Source organism: Cydia strobilella, chromosome Z (assembly GCF_947568885.1).
Source record: "Cydia strobilella chromosome Z, ilCydStro3.1, whole genome shotgun sequence".
Classification (NCBI taxonomy): Eukaryota; Metazoa; Arthropoda; class Insecta; order Lepidoptera; family Tortricidae; genus Cydia; species Cydia strobilella.
Genome location: NC_086068.1, coordinates 30,893,480 through 30,921,112, shown reverse-complemented (window position 1 = coordinate 30,921,112; position 27,633 = coordinate 30,893,480). Strand labels below are relative to the sequence as shown.

Genomic DNA, 27,633 nt, shown 5'->3' with positions numbered 1-27,633 from the left:
CTAACAAAATTTTGTTTGGTTTGGATTTGACATTGCTGAATATTCCGCAAAATGCAATGTATGAAAATCACAGTTTTCATAAAATTCTCCATACAAAACGCCAATTTCATAAGTAAGGACCTAGAGTCAATTCGAAAAGAGGAGCTTCGTGGTAGAAACGGGATCTAACATTATCAATTCTGTACACGACATCCTTGACGACTTTTATGTCAAAGTCTTTGGCTGCCAATGCCATCTGCACGCAAGACTTCTTTATTTTTTTAACGTACAAAAATTTACCCCCTGTAACTTTCAATCGAGATTTAATTGAAAATTTATTTGATTAATATTCAAATTAATTCAATTTCAATCGCAGGTTACGGCGACTAAATTAATCGCGAATAAATTAGTCGCGATTAAAATTTGACGATTAACTTTTTTATTCGAACAAATTAGTCGAAGTTGTTCAAAGATGTGACTATAATAGGGATGGTGACTCATGTTGAATCTTATAAATAAATCTAGTTAAATAGATAGAAAATGGACAATTTTACACAAAAAAATTAAAACTAAAAAAATATGGAAATTAAAAAAAATACAAGATCTTATAGTTTCAAAATTTTAGTTTTTAGACATCCAAAACAAAAAAAAAAGTATGGTACCTTTTGATTCCTTACATTAAAATATAATAATGTGGTATTTTATCCCAAAAAATAAACATGATCAACTTACCATTTATAAAAATTTGTCAAATACCCTATTATGCACGATAAAGTGATAATTTGCTATTGTCACATAGACTCGAACTTTAATGTATGTCTTGAGGTCCAATAAATAAATAAAAATAAAATAAAATAAAAATCATTTATTTCAGAAAACATAGGTTCCATAATATGGTTAGTAACTCTTTACTTAAGAACTATGTTAGAATATTATTAAAAGGAAAGGAAAACTAAACTAAAATAAAATTAAATTAAAATTACTACCAATCCTTATGTATGTATGTATGTGTGTATGTATGTATGTATTATCCAACTTCGATAACTCCTTAAGTATAGAAACTCGGTAGTTAGAAGGTACTTACACTACTCAATTTCCACTTTTGTTATTTTTAAGCTTCTAATCTTACTTAATATAAGTACTTTTTGTTTACTTATTTTTATTATCTAGGATAGGATAGGACATAACGGATGAGCAAGATCTCCTGCCACAGGTATTGCATACCTACTAGATCTTTACCATTGTAAAAATAACTAAATAAACATTTTTCTTTCTTTTCCTTTTCTTTTTACTACTTACCTAACGCACATGCTCCGTGCTTACGGATAGTATTACAATGATGTCTTAGTTGTCCGCATTAGAACGAACGAGGATCCAACCTCCAGGTGGGACAAATGGAGACGAGCTCTCGGAGTGTGCCTGCTAGCTGCGAGCACTCTTCCGAGCTCGCACGTTTCTAAAGATAGTGCAATGGTCATTTTCAAAGTTGCTGTCGACAAATTAGACGAAAAAATTACGCCAAAATATTAAAACTAAATTTTATTACTAGTACTGAAACAGCGTTGAGTCCTAAAAATAAATCATTAAGGTCCTACTAAATGTAAAATGCATGTATTATATGAACCGTGTCAAAACAGGTTCATATTTCAATCCATTGCATGAAAAATCGCGTGCAAACTACAATAATAGCAAGCACTAACCTACCGACATGACATGCAAAAACTTAAGCGATTTTAAAATACAGCTCAAATGTACCGTCGTTACTAAACGTCACTTAAAAATATTGTATTTGCATTTGCAATTTTGCACTTCTTAGGCGTAGAAATCATTTAACTACAAAAGCGTGCTTCCGCTTTTTCTCTTTTCTCTCTTACTTTAGTACAACTCCAGGTACTCGTTACGCTGTTTCGCTATTACGTTATTCACGAATTATTAAATACGGCCAAAATCACTTTCCACATCCCCAGTATATTATGCGGATCATATTCTTTGGCCGCATATCACATATAATCGTGTTTTGTTGTTTAAATACCATAAAACCAGTTTTTTAAATCATCCAGGAGACCGTAACCAGGGCAATGAGTGACAACAAAAAGTTGGTTCACTTACGTAGCTAGTAACTGATTCTACCTATGGTTATTGTTTTGTGCTGCATAAAATATACTCTTACCTAAAATTATTTAGATAATATAACGTTGATTGATTCACACAACTTCTTAAACCGAAGTTAATCCAAGCAGAAGCCAATGGCACCGGCCCAGAAATACCTAAATCAAGTCACACTTGTCACAGACGTACCATAACTTGTAAGTTATGCGGCTATCGCGTGCGTCTGAAATGGGGGATTTATGTGGACAGGTTATGAAAGCAACGGGGCTGACCGCAGCTTGAATGGTTAATTAAACGAATTTAATTGTTCTCAAAAAATCAATAAATAGTTTGTCTTAGTTTTTAGTGTTTTTTTCCAATAAAAATGGTCAAATAATGCACTATACTATTTATTTAAACTATATAGAACACTACACAGTACATGTAAGGAATATTAGAGAAAAAGACAAATAATTAGCAAATTAACGTCCGTTCGGTATGACTCGCAATCGGATCTCGTTGGTGGGGTCATCCCCGCCCCGCGCGCCCTCACCCCGAGCGGCGCTCGGTACTCGTCGGCAACATCCTCTACCCCAGCACTCACCATCTATTGGTATGCGGGCTACGCGTGCAGCCGATCGGGTAAGTACACCACTCTTGGTTTTAATCCTAACGGCTCTTACTCGGCCATCTTTGCCTGGAAACAGCTGTTCTCCAAAGCAGCAGCCTGCCTGCTGCCTGCTGTTCTGCCTTTTGGCCAGGCGCAGCGAGGTCCATCTGGGTCTACAATCAAGACGAGGTCTCCCACTTGTAAGGGCCTCACTTCTTGTGTCAATTTTTTACGTGGTAGCAGGTCCGGGAGGATTTCTTTCACCCATCTTCTCCAGTATAAGTCGGCCAGTCGTTGGGCGATTCTCCACTGCTTTTTCAAGAAATATTCAGAGTCATTGTAAGCGCCAAGGTGGGGTAAGACGGAAGAAGAGCCAAGAAGAAAATGGTTAGGCGTTAAAGTTTCTGTGCTTCCAGGTTCTACGAAGACGTGCGTTAGTGGCCGGCTGTTTACTATGCTCTCGACCTCTGTCAAAAATGTACACAAAGTCTCCTCTCGAGGGGCTCTCTCTTTCAGCACGACCTTCATGCATTCTTTAACAGTTCTGATCTGCCTTTCCCAAGCTCCACCCCAATGTGGACTTCCGGGTGGGATAAATGTCCATTTAGTCCCATAGTTCAATGACTCACGTTTAAGGTACTCCTGGTCCAACTCCTGGATTGACTTTCGTACTTCTGCATCAGCTCCTCGAAGATTGGTACCATTATCTGAGTATAGGTACTGCCAGGGCTCGGAACCGGTATTGAAATATCGGTTAATATCGTTCCTAAACCGTTATTCTATTTCGTTCATTAATAAACCCGTTAATTGATGGAACGCGAACTTTAAAATTTAGTTCTCTCTTCTTACCGGTTAGTTGAGAGAACGATTTGTTTTGTTTTCGTGGAACGATATATAACGGTTAATCTCAGCCGCCTACAATTTTAATAACAAAACTTCCGTGAGACACAGACATATTAAATATATTAATAACGGGTCACTCACGTGTTTTAAGTCGAAAACGCTCGACATTTTTCACTCCGTACCGAGTAGCGTCATCAGGAGCTTGCGTCGACGGTGACGGACCGGCGGACCGGTGTAACACGTGAGTGACCCGTTATTAATATATTTAATACGCCTACAATTCTCCGAATTCTCGATGTTGACTTGAGAGTGCTGTTGCTTGCTGACTGAATTGTTTATTTTTTATACTTTTTAGGCGTGACATTTGACTGTTGATGTGTAGTGTTACATTTAAAATGGATTCACAAAGTTTTAAATACAGTACCGGCCAATAATATATCACCTCTATGTTTTTACGGCATAACTTTTTTTATGTTTGTGAGTCACTTCCACCTCACTGCTTTAGGTAGTCTAGTATATAGTATTCCTTTGTACGGGCGATGAGAAAAATTGGTCTCATGTAATTGTTTTTTCATAGAGGTTGTTTTTGATGAATATTTCACAGTATTTCATTGAAATATTCATCATAATTATATTTGTATAAAACTAGCTGTTGCCCGCGACTTCGTACGCGTGGATTTGTATGTTGGTGGTTATATAAGTCTTTTACATACACATATTAGAAAAGATATCAGTAGGGACGGTTAATCATTGGTTAATAATTATACAATGCATGAAATTTGTCTTTCACAAACTACGAAGTTTCAAGCCCCTGAGCTAAAAAAAATGTCCTCGATACTCACTCAACCCTCTTAGAAGATGTTCAAGTCCACTACTTATTTTTTTTTAAATGTTCGCTCCCGATGCAAACATTATTACTTAATACAAACTTCAAAAACGGCGAAATCAGCTTTCGTCTATTTTAATATAATGCCCTTTTACCAAGTTTCAAGCTTCTACCTTAAAATAAAACTTGTACCACATATAAACTTACATCCCCTTTTTAACCCCCTTAGGGGTTGAAGTTCTAAGAATGTTGAAACAACTGTTTTTGTTATCTTAAACAATGCTTTTCTAAGAAGTTTCAAAGTATTTGTAATAGATTCAAATTTTTAACCCCTTTTTAACCCTTTTAAGAGATAAATATTTAAAAACGCTTAAATTACTTTTCTTGAATTCTAATAATATGCCTTTACACAAAGATTGAAGTGTCGCACTCAAAACAAGGTTTGATCTCCATACATATTTTCAACCCATTTTTTACCACCTTGGGGGATGAATTTTCAAAAATTCTGAAATTAGTTATCTTCTCTTTTCATTAAATATCTTCCTACGAAGTTTCAAGTACCTGGCTTAAAATAAAATTAGGACCCTACAAACTTTCAACCCCTTTTTAACCCCTTTAGGGGATGAATTTTTAAAAACCGGCCAAGTGCGAGTCGGACTCGCGCATAAAGGGTTCCGTACTATTACGCAAAAAACGACAAAAATATCACGTTTGTTGTATGGGAGCCCCACTTAAATATTTATTTAATTCTATTTCTAGTATTTGTTGTTATAGCGGCAACAGAAATATATCATCTGTGATAATTTCAACTGTCTAGCTATCATGGTTCATGAGATACAGCCTAGTGACAGACGGCACACAGACAGACAGACAGACAGCGGAGTCTTAGTATTAGGGTCCCGTTTTTACCCTTTGGGTACGGAACCCTAAAAACGCTGAAATTACTTTTCTTGTATTCTAATAACATGAGTTTATACAAATATTCAAGTCCCGGCACTCAAAAAAATGTTTGACCTTCATACAAATTTTTAACCCCTTTGCACCACCTTAAGGGATGAATTTTCCAAAACGCTGAAATCAGTTTTCATCTCTTTTAATGAAATACTTTTTTACGAAGTTTCAAAATTCCTAGCTTAAATTAAAGTTGGAACCTTATACAAACTTTCAACCCCTTTATAACCCTTTTAAGGGATGAATTTTATAAATATCTGAAATTACTTTTCTTTTATTCTAATAATATGCCATTATACAAAGATTTATGTCCCGCTCTCAAAATATATTTGATCTCCATACAAACTTTCAACCCCTTTTTCACCACCTTGGGATATGTATTTTTAAAAACGCTGAAATTAGTTTACTTCTCTTTTAATAAAATATTTTTTTTACGAAGTTTTAAATTCCTAGCTTAAATAAAATTGGAACCCTATACAAACTTTCAACCCCTTTTTAACCCTGTTAGGGGATGACATTAAAAAAACGCTGAAATTACTTTTCCTGTATTCTAATAATATGCCCATATACAAAATTTCAAGTCCCGCACTTGAAAATTTTTTGATCTACATACCAACTTTCAATGGTATGGTATCAAGGGTATGAATTTTCAAAATCGCTGAAATTACTTTTATTGTATGCCACTAATATGCCATTGTACAAAGATTTAAGTCCCGCACCGACAAAAATATTTGATTTCCATACAAACTTTCAACCCCTTTTTCACCACCTTGGGGGATGAATTTTTAAAAACACTGAAATTAATTTTCTTGTTTTTTAAATACCTTTTTGCAGTTTCAAGTTCCTAGCTTAAAATAAAATTTGAACTCCAAGACAAACTTTCATCCCCTCTTCCATCCCCCAGGTACTGCGGCCAGCCGCGTCGGGCTCCCATTCGTCTAAGAGCCATTATAAATGAGTGAAATGAGTCAGTGGTAAGTGAGTTGACTATTTCAATGTGCACTGCCCTCACTGTTAAACATGTAAACAAAACTCCGTACCTCTTTTGTCTTCCTCTTCCAACAGTTACTACTAGAGGCCCGAAGAGGTCAGCGCCAGTGTAGATAAATTCGCGCTGATGATGAGCAACGCGGGCAGGCGGTAAGTCTCCCATTCGTGGGATTTCTTGTTTACATTTCCTTATTCTACATAGCAAACATTTTTTTGTTACATTTTTAGCTGTCGGTCGTAATCTTAATATCCAATGCCTTTGTTTCAGGTTGTTAACAACAGTCTCCTGGTTCCCGTGGGCTGCGAGAACGTGGTGATGCTTCACTAGCAGCCTTGCTATGTAGTCTCATCCGTCCAAGATAGAAGGTCGTTTGGTTTCAGGTCCGACTTCAGCGGCGGCGTCGATGCGGCCTCCGAGGCGTAGGACTTCGTGTTCGTCGAGGTACGGCGATAAGGTAAGTAATCTACTTGTTTTAGGTAAGTATAATCCATTTTTAATTTTCAGGATTTCTTCGGAGAACGTCTGCGCTTGAGAATATTTTATAAGTAACCTTTCAGCTTTCTCCATGACAGCACCGTCCTCTTCATTTATATGTTTACATTTGTTTATAAACTGTAGCATTATAAAAGTAGCCCTAAGTAATCGTAACCACGATGAAAACCTTGTAGGCTTAGGTATAGATATGTTTTCCTTATTGCACGACGTCATCGTCATAACACATTCTAACTCGTCATTGTTTACGTCGGCGGTCAAAATATTTGGTGGCCACTCGTTCTCACTTTTTTGTAAAAATGCAGGTCCCTGTATCCACTCGGTAGGCAACACACAACGGCCGTATGATTCTATGGTAGGTATATCGGCGACATTCAGGTGCGTAGGTTCATATCTCCACTCACTCGCGTGCGTTAAATCATCTATTTCACCAAGCCGATTTGCGATATAAGGTTTGTATGTACGCGCGTTGTTTCATACCCAGTACAGAACCACTGTGGCGTCACACCAAAATATACGGCGATCTGGTTTTATTCTGTGTTCTTTAATTTTTGTTTCAGCCAATCGAGCTGCCATAACTGCCGAATTCAATTCCAATCGGGGCACAGTCGATTTCTTCAGGCCTGCAATGCGACATTTACTGGCTATAAATGCCGTACGAACTATGTTGTTTTCTTGCCAGCGCCAGCATGCTACTGCGCACATAACTTTCATTGACGAGTCGCAAAATAAATGAAGTTGTAGATGTTAGTTGCGTTTTAAGCATGTGTGAGTGAGCGTATTAATGTATGCATGTATCTGTCAAATCCAGTCACAAATAAATCTTCAAACAGTGCACACGTCTATCTCTCAGAAAAATCCCTACATACAAATATCAACCTTATTACAAAGAACATTTGGTCGACATCGAACCGGAGGAGGAACCAGATAAGCGAAGCCCAGCCGGCCGGCGAGAACAATAGCGGACCGCATTCCTGAGCCTAGTTGTTATCTGCAGGTGCGAAATATAAGGAAATTATGACAAATTAAATGAAGTGAAGATTATTAAGTTGTGTTATCGTGTTGTTTACGTGAATGGACAAGTAAATACTGCAAAATGAGTACTAACGAACAGTTAATTCGTGTTTTGGAGGATACAGCGTTATTATTAAAGAAAACTGAAATTAATTTGAAGAAATGTCCCAAACAACGTTTAACTAAAGGCTATTTAGAATCTCGAGCACAGTGTATTGACGCTTATTGGAAAACATTTACATCGGCGCATAAACAGCTGGTACAGAATACTACAATGCAGGAGCGCGGCGAGATACAGTATTTTCTTAAGGAAGATTATTATGTCGTGGAGGAGTTATACCTATGTTTACAAGGTGATATCAAGGACGCGCTCGCTGCTGCCGCTCCCACACATGTTCAAGGAACAAGTTCGCTGGATATCACGATGTTTGAAGCTGTACAACAACATGTCAAGTTACCTGCTATTGTTTTACCTGTGTTTTCGAATAACTATGAAGAGTGGCCGACGTTTCACGATTTGTTTACGTCGTTAGTACATAACAACACGAGTCTTAGTAAGGTTCAGAAACTGCACTATTTAAAGTCAAGTATCGCCGGTGAAGCCGCTGCTTTATTGAAGCATGTTACGATTACAGAACAAAATTATGAGTTAGCCTGGGAGACTTTGAAACAAAGGTATGGTAATAAGAGGTTAATTGTGAACTCCCTTTTGAAGAGATTGTTTAATCAAAAGAAGATTACTACGCAAACATCTAGTCAAATAAAACTTTTACTGGACACTACGACGCAATGTTTGAATGATTTACAAAATCTTCAAGTGAATATAAACGAGTGGGATCCGTTCATAATATACCTAGTCGTGAACCGACTCGACAACGAAACTCATAAGGATTGGGTGGAACACGCCTACAGTTTAAGTGCTGACCAGTTGCCTAAGTGGACTGAATTAAAGAAATATCTCGAGTCGAAGTTTCGTACGTTGGAACTGGTTAACCCTGTCACTGCTACCGTACCTAGAGAATCAAAACCAATTAAGGAAAAGTCTTACCACGTGTCAACATCATCAAAGAGCTGTGTTTTATGTAGGGAAGAACACACTTTATGTCACTGTCAAGAGTTCACAAAAATGTCACCTGTGGAGAGAATTGACTATGTGAAGAAAACTAAATTATGTTTCAACTGTCTCCTACCTGGACATTCTGCATCACGATGTCGTCTTTCCTTTTCATGTCGTATATGCAAAAAGAGGCATCACACCATGATACACCAAGCGCAGAATGAGGAGTCAGTGAAAACTCAAGCTTACCACAGTCAGCTGACACACCACGAAGAAGACCCGCAGAATGATGAAGAAGTAGAAGTGGTGGAAATTTCGTGTAACTTTACCTGCAAGAAATCCAAAAGCCTGCTAGCGACTGCAATGATATCCATAAGGGACGACGAAGGTCACGTGACTCCCCTTCGTTGTTTAATTGATCCAGGCTCAGAATCAAGCTTTTTAAGTGAACGCGCAGCACAAGCTCTGCGAGTCAAGAGGTCACCTGTGAGAGGAACTGTTACCGGTGTCGGCGACCTCCAGGTCAAGATCAACAGCGTAGCACATGTTCAAGTATTGTCAAATCAAGATGACAGTTTCAAGCTAGATGTCAAAGCTTATATAATGCCCTCGAAGCTCACATCACAACTACCATCAAGGAAGATTAAGTATGACCCACAAGCCTGGTCACACATACAAGGACTCACTCTGGCTGATCCTAAGTTTCATCAGCCAGGGCGAGTAGACATGCTACTTGGTGTAAAAGTGTATGCACAAATACTAGAAGGAAAGGTAATGAAAGGTCCACCTGGCACTCCATGCGCACAAGAAACAAGCCTAGGTTGGATAATATTCGGAGACGCAGAAGGCACAGCATACACTTTAGAAGAAAACATAGTTGTGATGCATCATCAGGTCGACGTGAACGACATGTTGAAGGCATTTTGGGAGATAGATACTACAGATACAAAGAAGACTCTTACGAGACAAGAAGAAAGGTGTAAGATGATTTACAAGGAGACTCATACAAGAAACGAAGAAGGAAGATACATAGGAACGTTACCATTCAAAAAAGAAGAACATCTCTCTCCAAAAGGACAAACAAGAGACATCGCCATGCTGAGACTGAAACAACAAGAAAAGATATTCGCAAGGGAACCTAATCTGAAGAATGAGTATGTTAAAGCTATAGAAGAATACATGAAACTAAACTACATTGAAGAAAGTGAAAGGGAAGTAAACAATGAGACGGTATATTTACCACATCACACTGTGATTGAGGAAGAAAAGAAACCCACAAAGACAAGCGATCGTGTAACTTTTGGCACCACTTCTGCGCTTTATCTCCCTGTCAAGATACTCCAACAAGTGGCAGAAGATGAGGGCAAGGAGTATCGGCTTGAAACGAAAACCATAAAGGAAGATTTTTCCATTGATAACATGATGACCGGGGCAGACACCGTGCAAGAGGTTGTAGATGTTGCCATACAAGACATTATTCCAAATCAATGGTACCACGTTCTAACTACGAAGAACCCTGCTGACATTTCATCAAGAGGCATGCCACTTAGTGAATTGAGGAACTGCGACCTCTGGTGGCATGGAACGCAGTCGCTGAAACATAAGAACAAACAATTAGAACATCCAATAATAGAAGAGACAAACCTGAAAATGAAAGAAGTAACAATACAAGTTAACCTAAATAGAGATAATACTGAAGTCCATAAGACCTTACCTGAGAAGTTTGAAGAATATGATACGTTACCTGATTTACTGAAGTCCATAGTTTACGCCAAAAGATTCTTGAAGTACCTGAAAGAGAAAAACACAACCACGGAAACTACAGTAACAACACAAGAAGTGGAGAAAGCACTGTTATGTATAGGGGTTGTGCAAGCAAAATATTTCAATGAAAACGTAGAAAGCTTAAAAACAAGAAAAAGAGGAAGCACTAAGAGCATATTAAGAACTTTGAACCCTTACCTTGACGCAAGCGATATCCTCAGGTTGGGCGGCAGATTGTGCCATTCTAAGTTAGATGAAGAACGAAGGCATCCTATAATTTTAGTCAAATGTCACTTCATATACCTCATCATGCACGACGCCCACCGAAGAACCTTACATGTACAATATCAGATGACCCTGAATAGTGATGTTCATTTTGCCGGACCTTATCAATTCTTTGTGTCTAGAGGTCGAGGTGCTAAAACATGTAAGGCCTACATAGCAATTTTCATATGCATGGCCACCGTGGCTATACACCTAGAATTGGTATACACCTGGGAAATGACAGCTTGGAGACATAGTGGATAAACCCGCGTGCGCGGATAACTTAACTCGTGTATACAGTATTAAAAGTGGCGATTCAATCGTAAAAAGAACTATCACTAAATTGTGCCTTATGCCTGTTCATACAGCATCTTAATTTACTTAATGCTCCACATTAAATTAATTTTGCATGTAGCTATGTTTCAAATCTTCTACTTAGTTCTGTAACTGAATACTGTCGTAATAATTGCGAATAAGAATTGTATCACTTTTAGTAATTGAATTTCACCTAACTTGCTTAACTTATACTCTCTCATACTTGCTTTCCCTTACTATACATAGTTTTATAGTTTGTCAATGCAATTGCATGCATTTATGTAGTTATAATCATACAATTTGTTATAGTCAAATACTATGTACAATTTTGTAGATGAGTTGTATCTATACCTATGTAGTCTTAAAAAAGGTCGATGCCCTTTTGGTGGGCGGTATGTTAGTTGCGTTTTAAGCATGTGTGAGTGAGCGTATTAATGTATGCATGTATCTGTCAAATCCAGTCACAAATAAATCTTCAAACAGTGCACACGTCTATCTCTCAGAAAAATCCCTACATACAAATATCAACCTTATTACAAAGAACAGTAGATCTTTATAACTATTCATAGTTAATAAATCTTGTTTTCCTGCAGGTGCATTGCCGCCCGCTGCACTGATAGCAGGTACTAGCCGCGTCCCGCTCGCTCTCGCGGCATCTGTGACTGTCGCGCTCACACTTGTAGACGCTTTTACCATCTCGCTCGCACTTAGACTGTGACTATCTCGTTCGCACTTGTGTCGGGCATGATGATAATATCTAGGTAGACGTATCTCGCGCATCAATTCTAATCGATTAATCCATTTTAGCCATTTTTCGTAGACGACGTCAGGTACTTGTTCATCCCAAGTTACGCCTAATTGCCACGTTATTTGAACAATTAATCTTCCATTTATGGTGAAAGGCGCTACAAATCCATACACGTCAAAAATCGACATTACTACTCGTAGAATGTCTCTTTTCGTAGGCCTTTCTTTCCCGTGGATTATATTTTCAGATAACTTTTTCAGCGAAACATCGAACCCGAGCGTATCTTCAGTAGGATTCCATAACAATCCAAGTGTTCGCTCGCCCTCATACTGTTGTCCGACTTTGAACTTTACTGCGCTGTTACCGAGTCTCTTTTGCAATGCTGTTGATGACGGTTTGACTGTTGCTATTCCAATTGCGTATATGAAAATCGCCTCGTGCTTTAATATAGGTGACGTCACGGACTAGCTTCGTTGCAGTTTCTTCATCAGGTAAGTTATCGATGTAGTCGTCGACGTAGTGTTGCGTGTATATAGCATTAGCCGCCTCTGGATATGTAGATTCGAAGCGTCGCCCATTTTTATTTTTTATGAATTGTGCTATGAAGGGCGCATCTATAGGATCTTCGGGCTTATCTCGGTACAGAAAGCGTAAGGCTTGCTGATCGTCGGGTTTTATTTTAACTCTGAGAAACATGTCCTTGATATCGCCAGAGATCGCGACCTTGTTTTCGCGTACTAGTAGGTCGGGACCTTTATATAGGTAGCTATTTAGACTAAACCCTTTTGTTTTAGCTGACCTATCGAAAACCAGACGGAGGCTCTTCTTATTTGGATTATCTATGCCATGAGTAGGTAAGTACCAAGTTCTAGTACATGTGACTGGATTCTTCAGTTTCTCAGCGTATTTATTGTCTAACAAATGTTGTATGCGTTATTTATACCTTCGTGCATACTCTTCACTCCTTTTCATTTTTAGCTCAACTCCTTTCAGTCGTGATAATGGATTTGGATACGAGTTGACGGTGCAACAGTGAGGATCCTTCCAAGGTAAGCCGACTTGCCATTGGCCATCGATAAGTTCAGAGGTTTGTTCCAGGTGCTGCTGGGCCAGTACGTCCTCCGAGTTCTGCCGAGGTTTAGCAGATACGCCCATTGAATCGATGGAGAAAGATCGACGCATGTCTTCTTGCAGTTCACGTAGAATTTGATTATTTTCGGTTGCAATATCTTGCTCGTAGTTATGAGTAAGATGTAATGAAGTATGTATTTCCCTTTGTTTCATTACAGTTGCTCGTTGACACGGACCATGCACGAACCAGCCCAGCGGGGAGCGAGTCGCATAGGGCTCATTTTGGCCGCCCTCCACGATCTCTAGTGGTACATGCAAGTGGTAATTATCTTGTCCAATAAGAAATTCATGTTTCTGATTTTCAGCACACAAATAGTTTTTTATACGGTCTAGGTACTTGTAGTTACCGCACTTAACAAGTCCTACGTTTTGTACAGGTACGTCCAGATTGTTTGTACTACGCGCGGTTAAGTTGAACATTGTCCCGTCACTATTAAGAGGCCGGTGTCGATTTTAGTCGCAAAAATGTAAAATTGATAGATTTAGTCCGTGAAATTTTACACCTTTTGTTACCTAATTGAAATAACAAGTACTGGTTTCTATTAGCACGTCTTCTTATCTTACCTTTTATCAGATCAGTTTTTTGAAAACATACTCACTAAATTAGTAATGTTTGCTTTTCTGATGGACGTTTAGGTAAACGCGCGTAAAGCACTGATTTTGTCGCTCTTATTTGTAAATTTCGTAAAGTTTGGACTGCTAAACATGGTAATTTTGTATTACACATATCCTGTACTTGACGTTTATCAGACTACATTTTTATTATTATGAGTTATGAGTAGTGTAAATGAAAGTTAGACGAAATCTGTTTTCTCCAGAAATTACTTCAAAACAAGTGACAATTTCTCTGAAAATCGAATTAATTTCAACGTAATTTTGATACTTAAACAATCTACAACATTTGCTGAAACTATTCTTATACATCAATTTGTATAATTTACCACCATGATTTTTTGATGAATTTTTAAAAACTGCCCCTTCTCTTCATGCATTACCGGTGACGCACGCTCGCGACCTCATTATTAAAAGGTAAGATGAGAAGACGTGCTAATAGAAATCAATACTTGTTATTTAGATATTACGTAACAAAACATGTACAATTTCAACGACTAAATCTATCAATTTTAAATTTTTGCTCCAAAATCGACTACGGCCTCTTAAATATCGAGCAATCGATCAGCTGTGTTTCGCACTTCACTTCCGAATTGACCCAAGCGCCGCGCACCTTTAAACTTTGTCGGCGCCCGCGCAGCCCCGCGCGCTCCGCGAGTTCCGCGCTTATGACAGATACGCTGCTTCCATCATCAAGCATACAGGTCGTTTTTATTTTACCGTTAGGTCCATGAAGGTATATCGGCACGACTTTTAATAGCACTTCGCACTGGTTAACGTTTATATGCGTAACAGTCTCTGTTTGAGCACTAGTGTCCGACACTTCTACGACGTTATAAGGAGTCGAGCGCGAACTTTGACCGGATACGTAACGCAGGAGCCGGTGGTGAGCCTGCGCGCACCCCTCCACGTCACACGCGGCGACCGTGCACGATTGTCTATCACGGTGCGATAATAAACACTTATAACACAAACCGAATCGCTTTACATACTGCCAACGGTCCTTGCGTAGTGATTTTTTAAACTTTTTGCATTCTGGTAAATTATGATTACCTACGCGACAAAAGCGGCACTTATCATTACTGTTCGTATGCGCACTTTGCACTAAAACAGTTTGCGGTTTATAGTCACTATTTCCACTATAGTTTTTACGTTTATAGTCTGATCGAACTTGCATAAGAGAAGCACTGCAGGTTGACACTTTCATAGCTTCCTCGTGGAGAAACTCGTAGAGGATATCAAGTTTAGATTTAGTTCCCTCTTTTATTAGCGCGTAACTGTAGTCGTTTCACTTGGGTAGCCACACCGTAGGTATCTTAGATAAGATAATGCCGACTATGCTTATTTCTTGCAGGTACTCTCCGCGACCTAAGGCACGAACAGCTGTGACGTAATTTTTTATCTTAACGGAAAACCTAACTATTTCTTTGTGGTATTCCGGTGGCAGAGGGTGTAGTTTTTTAATTTCTATTAGCATGCGCGATATTATTAATTCCGGATTTCCAAATTGTAACTCAAGAGTTGACATTAGAGTTTCAGTTGATGTGCCAATAATAAGCAGCGCGTTTACGGATTCTTTGGCGGGTCCACGGAGGCACTTTCTTAAACGCCACATATTTTCAATATCGCTGAAAAAATCCGTCCAGTATCCTGACCTACAGGATGTACTGATTTTCAGTATTTAAACCCATAACCCTACTTTCTGTTTAAGTCGCAGTCGAGTAAAATGATGATATTGGGGTAGAACGTATACAAATGTATAGACAAAAGTGGAATTCATATACCTCCGAGTTTCATATTAAGAGAATATCCCCTGAAAAGGTATAAGCGCTAAATCTGGATTCAGCTATTATTTTCTGTAACAAGATGTATTTTTTCCGCAAAGATATCTAGGACTTTTTTGTGTACAATTTGATAAGCGTTAATGTTGCCTTACGCCATATTTTCATAGAGAACGTATATTAATAGTAAAACGCAAATTTCTCCAAGATGGTACACATTTTCCAAGATGGCTGCGATTCCTCGAGGTCCCCAAATGTCAAATAGTGTGGACATGAAAAAGAGACCTTTAATTAACATATATATATATATATATATATATATATATACACCAAATTTCATAACTTTGGAAGGATTTCGAGGTTAGACTTAATCCGATTGTACTAGTAGAAAATTTACACAATACTTAACTACAAAACTTACATCATCATAATAATTTATTTATAAAACCAATTTACACGTCAATAATAAATAATTAATAATAGTGATTTCCCAATAATAGTGAACTAGTTATTAGGTACAAACAGTTCTGATTAATAATAATTAACTAAATGTTTTAATAATAATTGTCAATATAATAATGTATACCGCAAATGGTGGAATTAACATATGATAATAGTAAGCATTATGCCTTACACGCAATGAATTCGTCATAGCTATAAAACGATTGCTCGATAAGCCACTGCTTTAGGTGGAATTTTAAGCTGCCCAAGCTTGGAGCATTAATTATGTTTTTAGGCAACTTATTGTAGACAGTGGGACCCATGACGTGGGTGAGTTTAGATGACTTGGTCAACGTCCGGCTTATACCCGCAATCTTATCTGCGTTCCGCGTTTCGTACGAGCTTAACATTCTAAATGTTTTAAATGCCGCCAGATGAACTCTTACATATACAGCCACATGCAGAATGACTATTGCTGGCAGTGTCTATACCTAGCTTAATAAACAGAGGCTTCGCGTGGGTATCGTGGTTTAATTAACATACATACCAAATTTCATAACTTTGGAAGGATTTCGAGGTTATACTTAACCCGATTGTGCTATAGGCTTACAGGGGCTGTGTTGAGACGTCCCACTCTTCCAACAACTTATTTACTTACAACTTATAACTTACTAATAGGTATTTACGTATTTACATTACATTGCAAAAAAATATAGGGATTAATAGATACATACTAACTAAATAATCGATGGTATTTTCTTTATCGGAAGTCCTCTGTTCTAACTGGTCTTCTTCGGGACATTTTTCTTTTGCACGTTTTACCTAAAAATGGTATGGTAACTATGTGATGAAATAGATAAGTATTAAAATTTACCAGTTATTTTATTTTTGTAGTGCAAATTACCCTTACGATATCATCCAAAGTTGATGCCTTCCTTTTTTCTTTTTTTGTCAGTGACACCTGCAAGCCGCTTCATTATTTCTATTCTTTTGTTCATAATAAAATAAAATAAAATAGCCACAACCGAATACAGAACCTCCTCCTTCTATGAAATTGAAGTCGGTTAAAAATGCGAATTTGTATGTAAGTTTACAAATACCGACGCACATTTTTAAAGCATAAAAAGAAATAAGCACATATAAATCGCCAATGGCATGTTTTATTTTATGATAAAACTAACTGATATCCTAATGTTAAAATTATTTTAAAACACTTTATATAAAACAAAGCATCATCTCAAATAGCATTTAGTGTCCAATAATTATTTGTAGTAAAGTGATGCATTCTTAATTACGCCAGTTTATCATGCACTTATATTTTTAGTAAAACGCGCTAACTTGTAATGTACCAATGTTTTACAAAAGATAGTTTAATTACTAACATTACTTTTAATACAACAACGATTTATCTCCAAATGAAACACGAAAGTGACGTCTTCCTCGCAAACAAGTCGCAACAAAACTGAAGTCGGCTGCTTTAGCATGAAACGAAATATACCTTGTCTATCAAAATAAACCGTAGCATAGTGTGCTATCTCTTTTTAACTCACGTTTTAGGCCGCTTTGAGAGAGAAATCTGGTAGTGCTATTGGTAATAGGCTGTTTTAATACAAAATAAATAAAAAATAAAAATAAAATAATATAATTTCATTTACAACTAATATGTGTATGTATGAAATAAATACAATACAATACCATTTATACAGATAATTTTAAATAATATTTATTGCAACTTTAAATTATTACTTAACATTGGTTCCTGGCTCTCAAAGTAGGTTTCCCTGTGTCTCAAGAGCCAGTCCCTTCTCGATTACAAGCGTATGGTTACAATGTTAGACATTCTATAATATAATTTTAACAATATTTAAATTAGAGAAATAAGTGAACATTTGAGACTATGATTATGTGTATGTACGCGCGCGTGTGTGAGTATTATGTGTGTCTGATTTTTGGGATATGTGTGTGTTTCTGTGTGTAATGCGCGTGTGTGTCTGGTTATTTTGGATTGTACTAGAACACGCTTCGTAATAACTCTTCTGCTTCACTAATGATGTTAACCAAATCTTAATTATGTTTTTTAATTGAAAATTACTAATGTTATTGATATCATAGAGTAAGATATCATAGAGTTATATTTATCTTTGTTGATATTAAGGGTTTTGTTTGCTTTATTATAAATAAGTATGGAGCCAAGAAAAATGCCTTTTAGACCATGCACTATTACAGTGGGGTACTGGGTAGTAAGCTATGCGTTTGTTGCCAATTGTGATTGTAGGGGCTATTAGTCTGTTTGGTAAATAAAAAGTTTGCGTACACTTAAAACTTCTGCTATATTGAAAAGCAGCTCAGTGGGGTATCGATATGGAAGATAGAACATTACTTTTAAAACTGCTCGTTGTGCGCGCTCGAGCTCTATAAGATGTGTTTTGGCTGCACCACCCCAAGAGCATATGCAGTAGTTCAAGACACTTTGGCATATGGCATCATATGTCTGCAGTAAGAGATTGTGATCTGCCACCATTCGCATGCTTTTATATATAAATATTAGTTTTCGGATTCTCTTAGCTGTGGTAGATATATGGGGACCCCATTGCAACTTATCGTCGATGACAACGTAAAGATATTTAATTGTAGCCACTCTAGATAAGACACCGCAGTTACAATTAGTGGCAATTTCACCGTTACTTGTCTGTCTGTTGCAGGGATAGGTATGTATTTTCATGGTGTCAAGTGCTGAGTCAGGTGCTGCTGCAGACGTTTTGCTAAAGCACAGATATTTAGTTTTACTTATATTTAAATTAAGGAGCTACACTACTTAATCCTGCCTCTACTAGTACTTTGACATCTTCCCAAGTTTTCCCGTGAAATACCAAAACTATATCATCAGCAAACATTAGAAGTTTAGCTCCCTTGATCTTAGTTTTACAAAGGTCATTAATATAGGCCAGAAACAAAGATCGACCTAACGTGCTCCCCTGGGGAACACCGTAATTACAAGTAGCTTCATTGCTTATGTAGTTGGAGATACGCAATCTTTGGTTACGGTCTTGGAGATAACTTTGAAACCATGCTAGAGGAGTTCCTCGGATTCCCATATTCTGTAGTCAAGATAACAAGATAGGTATTGAAACGGTGTCGAAAACAAATGTTACACGAATTTTTAGTTTATCACTAAGCGAGCGAAATATCGAAAGTTTAACAAATTGTATGTACTAAAACCTGAATAGCACGCAGGGTTTTTGTTGATTAAGGGACCCCAAATATTACCATCTTTACTCGCACCTTTTAAAATGATACATTTGTAAGTCTTAATGTAATCTAAAAAGAGCTACAAAAGCATATTCTGTTCTAAGCGACGGAATACTGTTACATATTCATTTTTCCAACGGATAGATGTTTGCGGGCTCGGGCTGTACAAATACGGATTAAGGACAATTTTCATACGCAAATAGAAAGCGCACCGGCGCCTTTACGACAGGGGTGTTCGGCGTCGGCGATTTTAGCTTTTTCGAGTAAACGTGTGAACACTGATACTAGGAATACCTCGCGTCCCCCCCTGGCTCGGCCATTTTGAAGTCAAATCATTTGCTTCGAGCGTGAGGTTAGGTACCTAGAAATAAAGTGGCGTTTCAAAGTTATGGACTTTATAGACCGCGAGCCAGGCTCATATTTCGTCAGTCATCGCCTCCCGGGCGAAAAACTGGTATAGCGGTTAGGGGCTATATATGATGAACCCTCGAGAACCGCTGATGCTGCTCCGTTGGTGGGCTGAGGAATGGCAGCCACCGAAACGCGTGACACGGTCTTTCCACCGCGATACAACCGGCTGACGATTTGTTTTATTACAATAGCATCTAAATTATCATCTGACAAAGTATCAAACGGTAGGCGATGACGCCGATGACTGAAAAGAATTTTCTTTTTTACATGTTCATGCGACCAGCTGACGGTCTTAGTATAAATATAAATTTAGATTTAGATTTAAATTAAAGTTAAATATAAATATGAACAATATAAATAAATAAATATCATAGGACATTCTTAGATTGACCAAGTCCCACAGTAAGCTCAAGAAGGCTTGTGTTGTGGGTACTCGGACAACGCAAAATATATAATATACAAATACATAAAAAACCTTTGCCTTGCATTTGTGGACTACGAGAAAGCCTTCGATTCGATCGAGACTTGGGCTGTGCTGCAGTCTCTCCAAAGGTGCCAAATTGACTACCGGTATATCGAAGTGCTGAAGTGTCTGTACGAAAACGCCACCATGTCCGTCCGACTACAGGGCCAGAGCTCGAAGCCTATTCCATTGCAGCGGGGAGTCAGACAAAGAGATGTAATCTCCCCAAAGCTGTTCACCGCTGCATTGGAGGATGCCTTCAAGGTTCTGGACTGGAAAGGACGAGGCATCAATGTAAGTGGCGAGTACATCACTCACCTTCGGTTTGCCGATGATATCGTAGTCATGGCTGAGACCATGGAGGACCTCAGTGGCGATGCTCGCTGATCTCAGCAGAGTATCTGAACGAGTTGGACTGAAAATGAACATGGACAAGACGAAGATCATGTCTAACGTCCATGTTGTGCCAACTCCCGTATTAATCGGAGGCTCTGCGGTCGAAGTTGTTGACGATTATGTATACCTAGGACAAACAGTCCAGTTAGGTAGGTCCAACTTCGAGAAAGAGGTCACTCGTCGAATCCGACTCGGTTGAGCAGCATTCGGGAAGCTCCAAAGTATCTTTTCGTCCAAATTTCCGCAGTGTCTTAAGTCAAAAGTCTTTAACCAGTGTGTGTTGCCAGTGATGACATACGGATCTGAGACGTGGGCGCTAACGATGGGCCTCATAAGAAGGCTCAAGGTCACGCAAAGGGCAATGGAGAGAGCTATGCTCGGGGTTTATCTGCGTGATAGAGTCAGAAATGATGATATCCGCAGTAGAACTAGGGTCACCGACATAGTTCGCAGAATTGCAAACCTTAAGTGGCAGTGGGCGGGGCACATTTCTCGCGGAACTGATGGCCGGTGGGGCCGGAAGGTTCTGGAGTGGCGTCCGCGTACCGGAAGACGAACTGCCGGTAGGCCTTCAACGAGATGGAGCGACGACCTGGTGAAGGTCGCGGGAATTCGGTGGTTGCGAGCGGCACAGGATCGGTCGGAGTGGCGAGCCTTGGGGGAGGCCTATGTCCAGCAGTGGACGTCTATCGGCTGACATGATGATGATGATGACATAAAAAACACCCAAGACTCGGGAACAAATATCTGTGCTCATCACACAAATAAATGCCCTTACCGGGCATATATAAATTAAAACATTTGAAAGAAAAAGTTTCCAGTCTCCACAGTGCCCAGAGCTGCGATCGAACTAAGGTCTGTTTTTTTTATTCCGTAGACTAAAATGACTAACCACTAAGCCACATGTCATTTTTAGGGTTCCATACCCAAATGGCAAAAAACTGAACCCTTATAGATTCGTCATGTCTGTCTGTCTGTCTGTCTGTCTGTCTGTCCGTCCGTATGTCACAGCCACTTTTCTCTGAAACTACAAGAACTATACTGTTGAAACTTGGTAAGTAGATGTATTTTGTGAACAGCATTAAGATTTTCACACAAATATAAAAATAAAACAATAAATTTTGGGGGCTCCCCATACTTGGAACTGAAACTCAAAAATTTTTTTTCATCAAACGATAGGTCTTCAAAAGTGATATTGAGGTTTTTTTTTTTTTTACTAGCCTAATTTAGTGTCCCACTGCTGGGCAAAGGCCTCCCCTCGTTTCCTCCACTCGACCCTGTCGTTTGTAGTGTCCCGCCAATCCGGATAAAATGCGTCTAAGTCGTCCCGCCATCTCCTTTTCGGCCTGCCTGCACCCCGGCCAGCACCATCTATGGTGTTCCGTGGGTCCCACTCGGTAACCATTTTGGCCCACCTTTCAGGGTGCATGCGGCAGACATGCCCAGCCCAGTTCCACTTAAGCTTAGCGGTCTGGACACCTACATCTACAACTCGAGTTCTGGAGCGCAGTTCCGTGTTTCTGATTCTATCAGTTCTGCGAACACCTAGTATACTGCGCTCCATCGCTCGCTGGCAAACCTTGAGTTTGGACTTTAACGCCTCAGTTAATGACCATGTTTGAGCATGAGGTTTATAATATAATTTTTTCTAAACTGAATAGTTTGCGCGAGAGACACTTACAAAGTGGTAAAATGTGTCCCCCCCCCCCCCCCCTGTAACTTCTAAAATAAGAGAATGATAAAACTGAATAAAATATATGATGTACATTACCATGCAAACTTCCACCGAAAATTGTTTTGAACGAGATCTGGTAAGTAGTTTATTTTTAATACGTCATAAATCGTAAACCGCAATTTACCTTACACTCACGTTTCGCATAAAAAATACATTGTTAAAATTATGTAATGTACGGAACCCTCGGTGCGCGAGTCCGACTCGCACTTGGCCGGTTTTTTAAAGGCTTAAACTGTTTTAAAAAAGCATATATGTGCCATTTTCAACCAAAAGGGTCCTTATTGTCGCTCGTCAGTAAGGCGCTATTTCCATATAGCTTCAATTAGAAATCAACCTTATCGACAAGCGACAATGTCTAAATGCATGGTTCTTTGGCCTTTTGGTTGAAAACGTCACATATTATGGCTGTTATTTTTTTTTTTTATCAATTTACCTACAAAAAATGGATTTAATTGAAGCAACCGGCGTTTCTATGCAGAATCGACCTTTTTGACTTGACGCCTTCGGATCGAGGCTAATATAGGGTGGGCCAATGATTAATGCATTTTAACGAAAGTCGTCGATACGAAAAGAGAATTTATCACTGGCCCACCCTATACTTGCCTGGTTTTGACTGGGCAACATTATTTACCTTATAAATTATCACTTCTTCTCTTCTTCTTTTCCTGTTACCCCCTGCTGGGGTGTAGGGCTCGAATCTTGTTTTTCCATTGACTACGGTCTTGGGCAGCTTGGGTAACCTCCTCCCACCCCATCCCCAATACACCCAGCTCTTGCTCCACAGAACGACGCCAAGTGGATTTAGGGCGACCATGTTTCCGCTTGCCGGGCATCTTCCAGGTCAGGGCCACTTTGGATAGGTGGGTGTCAGGTTTCCTGAGGATATGTCCAATCCAATGCCATTTCCGCGTCTGTATCTCCTTGTGTACGGGTGTTTGTCCGGTTATTCTCCATAAGTGAGCGTTTGTGATCCAGTTAGGCCAAAAGATGCGAAGGATTTGCCTTAAGCATTTGTTCACAAACACTTGGAGCTTCGTCATTAGATCTTTGCGGACAAACCAGGTTTCGCACCCGTACAGCAGCACGGCCTTTACATTGGAATTGAAGATCCTCACTTTAATTCTTCTCGTCAGGGTAGAGGGTTATAAATTATCACAATCGCAGTTAAATTATCGACATTTTGGTGTATAATTGATCAGGACAATTGATGTGATATTCACTAATTTTTTGCCATATTTCACCGCAAGCTAAAACAATTTGTAAGACTTATATAGGCAAATAATTATATTATAAAGTTCAAGCCCTTTTTGTAATTTTGAAACTACGTACTAACATTTATTTTAATGATTACTAGCACAGAGTTGAGTACTTACAATTAACATATTTCGGCGGGTAGGTATTTTTATCCGGCAGGAGCATTATCTCCGAAGCCGGCTTTATTCGCGTTAATCCAGCTTCGAGGACTAATACTGACTCAACCTTAAGTAGCTTTCATAATACTTATCCAGAGATAGATATTCATAATTGTAGACTTAAACAGAAGGAAACTTAACGATCTTTGTGATTTTAATGATAAGATAGGTAGGTTTACAAGGTGGATACATATTTATACAAGCGTTCGACAGCTGGAGGTAATATTGAACTTAAATACGCTAGCATACAAATTGTACAGCTTATCAAGCTATCAAGTATAAAGAAATGATGTTACTTATGGAAAAGTATCGGGTCACTCGGAAAGTTACATAAGATGCGAAAAACATCTTAGGCACAGGCAGTTCAATTTACCTACTTTAAATAAAAATACCAAAATCACTATAGCGACCTAACTTCATGACAATGTGACCAAAAGTATCGTTTGTAGGTACTAATACAATAATGGCTACCCTACCAATAAAAAAAATTATTTAATACTGTTGTTTAAAAAAATGGTAGGTACTTAGCTGTTTACTTACCATGGTACTTAATTGGTACCATGTTACATGGTAACTTGGACATACCCACATGTTTATAATATAAGTATACAACTATGGCTGTTATGTATGTTAGCGATCCAACCTTTATGGTCTAGCGCGGATGCTACTTATAACAACTATGATTTCAAATATATGTCATTATTCATTCGCTATAAAACAATAAGACAAATGTCACATACATGTATGTAAAAGTCCAATAAATATTGTTATATACTTATAAAACGCGTTTCCATAATACTTCTACAATATCAAGTTACAAGAAAGAGTTCACGCTAAATAAGGGCGTGAACATAAGAGTATACAACTTTACTAAGCATGTTCGTATGCTAATTTTTTACATGTAAATAATGCTCGTGAATGACATGTTCTAGTTTTTATTTGTTATTATAATTTGTTAATTACCTGCATGCTCACTCATATTTTATGTTTTATGCTGGATTTTCTCTATTTAAGTGAAATGTTTAATTTCTTTTGAGAAAATAAATTTCTTTAAACACTTATTGATCTCATTTCTGAGCCATGTCTACAAGCTGTTTTCGAGAGTCATCACGAACCGCCTCGCACGCAGGTTTGACGACTTCCAGCCTCCCGAACAAGCAGGTTTCCGTAAAGGCTATAGTACCGTAGACCACATACATGCGTTGCGGCAGGTTATACAGAAGACTGAGGAGTATAGCCTCCCCCTTTGCCTTGCATTTGTGGACTACGAGAAAGCCTTCGATTCGATCGAGACTTGGGCTGTGCTGCAGTCTCTCCAAAGGTGCCAAATTGACTACCGGTATATCTAAGTGCTGATGTGTTTGTACGAAAACGCCACCATGTCCGTCCGACTACAGGGCCAGAGCTCGAATCCTATTCCATTGCAGCGGGGAGTCAGACAAGGAGATGTAATCTCCCCAAAGCTGTTCACCGCTGCATTGGAGGATGCCTTCAAGGTTCTGGACTGGAAAGGACGAGGCATCAATGTATGTGGCGAGTACATCACTCACCTTCGGTTTGCCGATGATATCGTAGTCATGGCTGAGACCATGGAGGACCTCAGTGCGATGCTCGCTGATCTCAGCAGAGTATCTGAACGAGTTGGTCTGAAAATGAACATGGACAAGACGAAGATCATGTCTAACGACCATGTTGTGCCAACTCCCGTATTAATCGGAGGCTCTGCGCTCGAAGTTGTTGACGATTATGTATACCTAGGACAAACAGTCCAGTTAGGTAGGTCCAACTTCGAGAAAGAGGTCACTCGTCGAATCCGACTCGGTTGAGCAGCATTCGGGAAGCTCCAAAGTATCTTTTCGTCCAAATTTCCGCAGTGTCTTAAGTCAAAAGTCTTTAACCAGTGTGTGTTGCCAGTGATGACATACGGATCTGAGACGTGGGCGCTAACGATGGGCCTCATAAGAAGGCTCAAGGTCACGCAAAGGGCAATGGAGAGAGCTATGCTCGGGGTTTATCTGCGTGATAGAGTCAGAAATGATGATATCCGCAGTAGAACTAGGGTCACCGACATAGCTCCAGAATTGCAAACCTTAAGTGGCAGTGGGCGGGGCACATTGCTCGCAGAACTGATGGCCGGTGGGGCCGGAAGGTTCTGGAGTGCATCCGCGTACCAGAAGACGAACTGCCGGTAGGCCTCCAACGAGATGGAGCGACGACCTGGTGAAGGTCGCGGGAATTCGGTGGTTGCGAGCGGCACAGGATCGGTCGGAGTGGCGAGCCTTGGGGGAGGCCTATTGTTGTGAACCGTACGCTCCGACAAACAGAACGCCAATGAGGCAGACGGCGCGCGTTAGCGCCGAGTTCGCCTTGGTGGTGGTTAAACTATTAAAATGCAAAACGCGGGTGGAAGGAAAAATTACGATAGTTGTCTACCAATAAAGAACCGCTACGTCATCTGTCAATAGGATTGCTCTCTCAAATATAATAAAATAGGCTTCGAATAACGGTAGGAAGCTTAATACAGTTGCGAATAAATAAGAAAAACAACACGTAAGGAATAAAAGCAATATCGAATGTTACCTTTGGAAACTTAGCTTAAGTAAGAAAAAACGCCTCTTCTTTCGGCGTTTCATCAGCTATTCCTACCTCTACCTTCCATATAGCTATTCCGTTCCATTCCGACAACTTATTAACAACGGTTTTTCAATCTTCAATATTAAAAAACAAACGTGTTATAATGATGAAGAGGTAAGTAATAAAATATGAAATATGTATATTTTTCGTATTCTTACAGTTGGTTTTTATGTTGTTTACGACGTTTAAAGGAAACTAATATTAACACTCATCAATAAGTAGTCATGAATTGGAACAAGTATAAATTTAATATTGTCTTCGGTTACCGCGATAGTTACTCATGAAATAAAACTATGAAAAGGGATTATATCGCATATATTGAATTTATAATACATCCCGACGTTTCGAACCCTGTACAGCGTTCGTGGTCAACGGGTGACTGAGGAAAATTACAAAGTGCAAAAATACCCACATACTAAAAATAATGAACAATCATAGACTATAAACTTTAAGGCTGGTTGTACATGCAAAATCGGTTCATAAGGCTAGTTATACACCACAATTATTTTCAAATAAAGATATATATATGACGGCGCTTGGCTAGTGCCATCTTTTAAATTACGAAGGAACTAGATTGACAGCTGCAATCTGTCAGTCTGGCGGAGCGTTGGGTCGATGGTTAGCGCCGCCATGTTAAATGTCAGAATAATTTAGACTTCAACGAGCGCACCACGGAACCGACGAATCGCTTTTGTTCCGCGTAATCTAGCGTCCTTTATAATTGAAAAGTGTGTAAAATCGATAAAACAAGTGATTTCCTAATTACTAGTGCGTTTATTTTGTGATTATTCTTTTAATTAGATATTAAATAACTTTTGATTGTAAAGTGTTTTATTATTGGTTACTATCTAATCGTGCACTTACATTAACCACTATGGGCGATAGTAATAAAGGCGGGGAACCGCCTATATATATATATACGCGATAAAAACTATGCCGGCTCCAACCCTACACGGCTCCCGGCGGTCGTGTTTTAATTTATCGCCACTCATTTAGAATTTCCTCTTTTCCGCACTTGTATCGTATCGTAAATAAGTAAGTAATACTTTACGTAGCTGTTTAGCGTGCGGAAAGTTGGTTTTCGCGAACTAGTGCTTTTTAGTTTTCCAATTTTTTTAAATTTATTCTTGTTACAATTCATGACTACTTATTGATGAGTGTTAATATTAGTTTCCTTTAAACGTCGTAATCAACATAAAAACCTACTATTAATGTAAAAATACGAAAAATATACATATTTTATATTTTATTACTTACCTCCTCATCATTATAACACGTCAATTTTTTTATATATTGAATATTGAAAAATCGTTCTTAATAAGAATGGAACGGAACGCCTGTCAAAGAAGAGGCGTTTTTTTTCTTTCTGCTTTAAGTTTCCAAAGGCAACATTCGATAGTTTTTATAAATGTACAATACACAAGTA

At 38.8% G+C, this 27,633-nt stretch overlaps 2 pseudogenes; both read left to right on the top strand.

Annotated features, from left to right (window-relative positions):
* LOC134753740 (uncharacterized) overlaps positions 1-20,853 on the top strand; it is a 43,279-nt pseudogene extending 22,426 nt beyond the window's left edge.
* Positions 20,854-24,133: 3,280 nt separating this feature from the next.
* Positions 24,134-27,633, top strand: part of LOC134753739 (uncharacterized) — a 35,306-nt pseudogene continuing 31,806 nt past the window's right edge.